Here is a 261-nt window from a genome sequence, read left to right as displayed (position 1 = left end):
TTTTTTTGACTAAGACTCTCAGAAGAATATTAAACAATTATGGTAAAAGTTAGTGGGCATACTTATTGATCCTGACTTAAATGGGAATGTTCCTGGTATTTTATTATTAAGCATCAGCTTAATTTATATCATTATATTTATGATTTATCCATTCTTATTGAGTTATTATAATTATTATTTATCAAGATGAAATGTTGAATATTATTATTATTATTATTTTTTTTTTTTGAGATGGAGTCTTGCTCTGTGCCCCAGGCGGGA

This window comes from Rhinopithecus bieti, unplaced genomic scaffold (assembly GCF_001698545.2).
Source record: "Rhinopithecus bieti isolate Rb0 unplaced genomic scaffold, ASM169854v2 scaffold_18142, whole genome shotgun sequence".
In the NCBI taxonomy this organism is placed as follows: domain Eukaryota; kingdom Metazoa; phylum Chordata; class Mammalia; order Primates; family Cercopithecidae; genus Rhinopithecus; species Rhinopithecus bieti.
This window is presented reverse-complemented; position numbering follows the sequence as displayed.